The sequence below is a fragment of the Amborella trichopoda genome, chromosome 5 (genome assembly GCF_054954075.1).
Source record: "Amborella trichopoda isolate Santa Cruz 75 chromosome 5, AtrichopodaSantaCruz75HAP2 v2.0, whole genome shotgun sequence".
In the NCBI taxonomy this organism is placed as follows: Eukaryota; Viridiplantae; Streptophyta; class Magnoliopsida; order Amborellales; family Amborellaceae; genus Amborella; species Amborella trichopoda.
The window spans coordinates 40746938-40751727 of NC_142340.1; the positions used below are offsets into that span (position 1 = coordinate 40746938).

The 4790-nt window shown below is 39.1% G+C and overlaps 1 long non-coding RNA gene across 1 annotated transcript; it reads left to right on the forward strand.

Moving 5' to 3' along the window:
* Positions 1–856: 856 nt before the first annotated feature.
* On the forward strand, positions 857–3033 carry LOC148782098 (uncharacterized). Its single transcript, XR_016056294.1, has 2 exons — positions 857–1333; positions 2354–3033. It is a non-coding gene; the product is annotated as an uncharacterized LOC148782098 (long non-coding RNA).
* Positions 3034–4790: the final 1757 nt, after the last annotated feature.

Sequence of the window (4790 nt, forward strand, 5' to 3'; positions counted from 1 at the left end):
TCAGGATTGGGGTGTCTACAGTTTCCCTTCTTTTGTCGCTTGTATCGCAGGTGCATGGTGCGAGACCAGGAGACAAAGAAATAGACACCTGGGACACAGAGTTAGAATAATACGGAGGTGAATAAGGAGGGCACACGAATGGTGCAAAACAACGTCATTTTCTCGAAAGTCCAATATCATTCAACCTGTGGTGCCTGTGATCTCCAAGGACCTGGAGTTGAGCTTAACCCGTAGTTTAAGGTGATTACTACACCTTCCATTTGTTAGCTAAGGTCGTGGTGTTAAGAGTTCCGAGGAAAGGCGAGTTTTGAAACAGATGGTGAAGTGGTTTACATGGGAAGATGGAGAAATTCCAAGCGAGTGAACCATAGATAACCTCGTGCCCCTAGAGGTTTCCTAGGTTTAGGGCTACTTTTTGTGGGTTTGAGACTATTTTTAGGTTTTTTGAAGGATGGTGTTTTTCGCGGGGCATTTCTCTTTCAAGGTTTTGGCAGCTTTTTGTACACTCTAATCATCATTACCGAGACGGATCCGACTCTTTTGTTTTTAAAAATATTTCTTAGAGGATTTTTTAAATCCAAGAGAGGTTTTTAGAAATAGATTTTTGACACAAGGACATGGTTTTAATCAAAATAATTAAGGTTTTTGAAAATCACATACACATAATATTGAGAGTATCTAGATTAGGGTTGCCCCTGTATCTAGGTTTGAGAATATGTAAAGATTTTTTTATAGACGGCATGGTTTTTGGCACCATGGGGCTATTTAAAGACGATATTTTGAAGCTAAAAATGGCACAGGGTTTAAGCTCATACGATCAGGGAGCTAACTAACTAAGCAGTATTATATCATGCAGTGATGGACATAATTGCAAAGATATGCCGTTGTCCCTATCGAGCACCGTCGGGGGCCCCATTGGGACACTGAATTTTGGGGACTTTTGCGTCTGGGACATCCGGTTTATCTGGCCAAGATTTGCTCTCTTGCCTCTTTTTGAATCTGGAAACTCTTCGAGGGTCCAATGAAGCTTTCTTGCACAAGTCGGTCTGATACATTTGGCAATAGTGTCAACGAAGTTGACAACACCATTTTTACCCTGAGGGTATTTTGGTCATCTAGCAGTGTTCGACACACTCTTGGCAATTCCGTCAAGGCGGGAAGCCGCAAGTTCCAGACCTGCAAATCCAGGTCCCAATTTCAGCTCCTAAGTATTGTGATCTTCAGTGTAAGTGATCGCTTTTCAATGGAATTGGCAACAACATTAATGCATATGCTAATTTTGTCGGATCCTCCAACCCTGATCCTATAAAATGGAGGTCCCGGAGTTCATCAGGTAGCACATTTCACTACTTTCGAACTTCTTTTTTGGCTTAGTTTTTCGCTTTCCATTCAATTTTTGAAAATGTTCGAGCCCCGTCACCTTGACTCGATAGGAGGATATTCCCTCCTTTAGTGAGTCTCAGCCCTTCCCTGAGGAGGGGTTGCCAACTCATGTTGCCTATGATCTTCTTGGTGGCGAGAGGCCGCAACGGCTTCGAGATTATCCTCTAATCCCAGGCTGGTTTCAAGAATAGTATGATTCCGTTCAGGTTTGGGTGGAATTGGGCACTTTTGTCTATGATGGGGGTTTCTCTCATGGCGAGAGTCCCATGTCAATTTTAATTTGCTCAAGGCATCGCTTGAGCGGTTCAATTCGCTTACCAATACATTTTTTCTTCCAACTGGTGAGGCCAAGCTTACCTTAGAAGAGCTGGCTCGAATTTCGGGGCCCCGGCTTACCAAAAGCCCCTACCATCTCCTATTGACGCTTACCTTAGAGGAGCTGGCTCGCATTTCCGGGCTTCAGCTCACCGAAAGCCCCTACCATCTCCTATCGGAAATTGATGACCATGCGCCTTTGGGTTATCGCTTCCTCGGTATTAGGTTTCCTCCTAGAGTCGAATGGATTGACCTGGAAACCTTGGTTCATGTCAAAGCACAAGGGTCTTCAGAGCTTCAGGTTTGGACCTTTTTCTTTTGCTTAGTTGGCCTGGTCATAGGACGTTGCTTCTTCGCTTATTCCTCTTGCAGTTAGTTGCCTTTTGGGACAATCATGAGTCCCAGCTATTTTGGCTCGGATATTACGAGGTCTTTATGAGCAGGTCACTCACAGGAGCCGACATCTGCCTCGGGGAGTGTTATTCTTGCATGTACATGCTTCACTTTTTACTTTTCAAACCTCTCTTTTTTTTCTTTTTCTTTTTTTTTTTTTTTAACGGATAGATTTTGGCCTATGAGCATATTGCAGTATCTGATGCTTCACTTTCTACCTTTTTTTTATTTTTTATTTTTTATTTTTTCTTCTTGTGGGTAGATTTTGGCCTATGAGCAGATTGCAGTATCTGATCCGTATAGGCATGGATTATTGCTGTGGAGACGAGGAGTCTAGCGTACAAAGATGATGAAACCATACCCTTACACCTGGACGAATATCGGAGTGCCCTACACAACCTCTCTGAGTTTGACTGGTACATACGAGGTTTGGATCTCTCTCTCTCTCACACACACATTTTGAACAATATAAAGTAGTGAATTAGTGATTTCAAACTTCCCATCGGTGTGAGTGAGTACGCCTTTGAATTTACACCGTCCATGCTTTTATCTATGGGACAACACTAACTCCTTAAAAGATCTGATTTATGATGTGTGGATTAAGAGTTCAATTATTGGCTTCCCTTTGTATTTTTTGACACTCTATTTATTGTGGTTTTAAGTTCATAACAGTTGTGAGTCATTGAGCTTTGAATTTGTGTTGTTAATGATGTGTATTAATGATAACAAAGTTACATGTACAGTCTATGTAAAAATTGCTTGTGTGTACCAGATGTTTAGGATTTTGTATCGGGACTCCATTGAGCAGTTATTTTGAGTTTGTCAAGAGGTATTAGAGTCAAAACTAGTTGTATTGTTTAGGTGTAACAATTGTAAAATTGTATTTGCACTTGCATGTGCATGTATTGGTTATAAAATTTTAAACTACATTCACAGGTCAAAGTATTGTATACAAGAATATCCTGCCACCTATATCACAACAATATTGCCATACTCATTTTGAATTATAGTGAGTAAATCATACAACTAAAAGACAAAGCAAGTGCATACAATATGAATGTTACGGACATGAAACTCAATGTTTAGATTGATGGTGGAAAGAGTTGCATTCCTTATATCGTATAACATTTAATTGTTTTTATCAGGGTCTTGAAATTTGCCCAACTCTAGAGCGGGTCAATTGGACCTAGCAAGGAGCCGGGTTGGAGTGGAAACACAAGGGAAACGGCTCTGTTCCAAGGTTGTTAATTTTTTAGAAAATTATAAATACTCCCCATTATGTACTTTCTAGCCATGTCTTCCCCAATTTAACCCATGTTTGATTTTTTTTTTTTTTTTCACCGAATATATATCCATTTTAACTCACGTTTCTCTCATAAAATGTGATGCCCCACATGTGCCGATCCGGCACATAAGTGTGTCAAACTAGCTTCCTTATTTTCAAAATATGTTGGTTCGGCACAAAATGTGCTAGACCACCAGACCGGCTACTCACAAAATGTGTCGGTCCGACAAAAATGTCGGACCGACTTTTGTGAATAATATTTTGCCAATCTAGCACCACATGCGTCGGACTAGCTTATTTTGAAATCATGCATGTCCGGCACATTTATTGAAGTTGTGAGTGGCACAACTTAGAGGGAGAAAATGGGAGCATGATAAGAAATCGATAAAACAAGGGTTAAAATGTGGGTATTTTAATACAAAAAATCAATTTTTTTACTTGAAGGGTTGATGCAAAACCTGATAGTGTAGTATCAAAAGCATTGAAGGGTCATACCTAGAAAGCATAAATTTGGAGATATTTATAATTTTTCCTTAATTTTTTAATATTCTACCAAGTCTCACTTTCCCACTCAAATCCTGGCGTGCCTACCCAGTTCCATGCCCAAGTTTTAAAACATTGCTTTCTATAAGAATGAAAGAACACCAATGGGATTGTAACCCAATATCCCTCCTCTCTGTAAATTATTTACCCTTGAACCCTCTCTCACAAACCTATTGTATCCCAATTGAGATAAGGTCCAACCAATGTTACATGTATCTAGTCTAAGAGTCTTGTACGTGAATGTCAATACTTTCCAACACATTTATAAAATTAATAATGACAATATTATTATTGTATATAAATTGTAAGTTGCTAAAATAGTTCAACTAAATTGTATATATATTGTACGTTAATAAATAGTTCAACTAAAACAAAGCGTACTCAAAACCCAGATGTTAATCTTTTTAATGGTAAAAAAAATTACAAAAAAAAATAAATATAACCACAAGGAAAGTATATGGGTAGAATTCGAACTCCGAATCACAAGGTGGTTTGATATCAACTCTACTGCCCTGACCTTAGGCATATGTGTTTAAAATAAGTCAGACATATTTAATGTATAACACCAAAAAAAAATATTCAAAGCGCTCTGTAACACTGGTTCCAACCCAATTCCATTCGAAAACTAACGCTTCTATATCACCCATTCTAAAGTTACTACGCGCCAGGAATAGAACCATCTTAAATTTAAAAGTGGCGCACAACCTGTAAATTTGACCAAATTCCACCCATAAAGACTGAGCATAGATCATAGGCATATTATATTACATTGTCATGCACTGAAAGCTGTAAATTTGAGCGACTTCCATATTTTCAGACTTATCAATTACTAGGAGAGAGAGAGAGAGAGAGAGAGAGTTCTGGCCCGAAA